This window comes from Adiantum capillus-veneris, chromosome 25 (assembly GCF_014529385.1).
Source record: "Adiantum capillus-veneris isolate H3 chromosome 25, ASM1452938v2, whole genome shotgun sequence".
Classification (NCBI taxonomy): Eukaryota; Viridiplantae; Streptophyta; class Polypodiopsida; order Polypodiales; family Pteridaceae; genus Adiantum; species Adiantum capillus-veneris.
This window is the reverse complement of record NC_140955.1, coordinates 32,575,493-32,576,644: the sequence shown is the minus strand read 5'-3', so window position 1 is coordinate 32,576,644 and position 1,152 is coordinate 32,575,493. Positions and strand designations below refer to the sequence as shown.

The window sequence follows — 1,152 nt, the reverse complement described above, 5'->3', positions numbered from 1 at the left end:
AATGCTTCTTCGCCAGAATGCCAGTTTAGTTTAAGCTTGAAAGTAATTATGGAAGACGAACCCATGATCTCTCCCCCTCTCTCTCTCTCTCTCAAAAGAAAAAAACTCTCTCAAGGAGTCCACGCCGGCGCGGACTCATACAGAGAGTTTTAGAGAGAGAGAGAGAGAGAGATCAGAGAGTGATATGCAATTGCGCGCTCGTCAAGCTCAACCGTCACGCAGCTGCTTCCATGGCCGGCGAGGAAGATCATCGCCCTCATGTACTGCAGAACAAGCTTGACAGTAGTCACGGAAGACGAACCCGTGATCTCTCTCTCTCTCTCTCTCTCTCTCTCTCTCTCTCTCTCTCTCTCTCTCTCTCTCTCTCTCTCTCTCTCTCTCTCTCTCTCTCTCTCTCTCTCTCCTTTTGACATGAAAGACCCAATGTTGAAATAAGCCTAAATCAGCTATCTACTTACAAAACCCTAGCCATTCTCTCTTGGCTAGTATCAAAAACAATCTTCCGCACAAAATAACATCTCATCAAGCCTTCAAAGCATATTTTCACTTTGGGAAATAGGTCTCTTTCTTCTTCTGCTTCAATGTCTTTAAACCAGCCTGATGTTTGGTTAGCCGCCGCCGAATGGCACGGGGTGCAGGTCCAATGGCAACCACTTGTTCTTGTAGGCGGTGCGAAGAGCTGCCTTTTGATTTTGTGAAAGTACTGTCAACACTTGCGCTACTGACAGCCTGACTACCTTGATTTTGAATAGCTTGTTGGGTGCTCCTCCAATCACCTTGGATACTCTCAACAGAGCAGGCTCTGCTTTTAGGTCCTTGAGTTGAGTCTGCAGCTCCCCCTTGCTCTTGGCTCGCAATTCATGCACCTTGATCTTGGCCATTTTAATGAGCAATGACCTTAGAGTAGCCTTCACGAGTAGCAGCCCATGAGCAAGAGGAAGCGACCTCATTTCTGCAGATACCGCGAGCTGCAAAGGTCTGCTGTTGACGAAGGCAAGATTTCGTAAGAGCTCTCTCTCTCTCTCTCTCTCTCTCTCTCTAAAAAAAAAACTCTCTGAAGGAGTCCACACCGGCGTGGACTCCTTCAGAGAGTTTTTTTTTTAGAGAGAGAGAGAGAGAGAGAGAGAGAGAGAGAGAGAGAGAGAGAGAGAG

At 47.2% G+C, this 1,152-nt stretch overlaps 1 pseudogene; it reads right to left on the bottom strand.

Annotated features, from left to right (window-relative positions):
• Positions 1-478: 478 nt before the first annotated feature.
• On the bottom strand, positions 479-881 carry LOC147424673 (large ribosomal subunit protein uL29 pseudogene; annotated as a pseudogene).
• Positions 882-1,152: the final 271 nt, after the last annotated feature.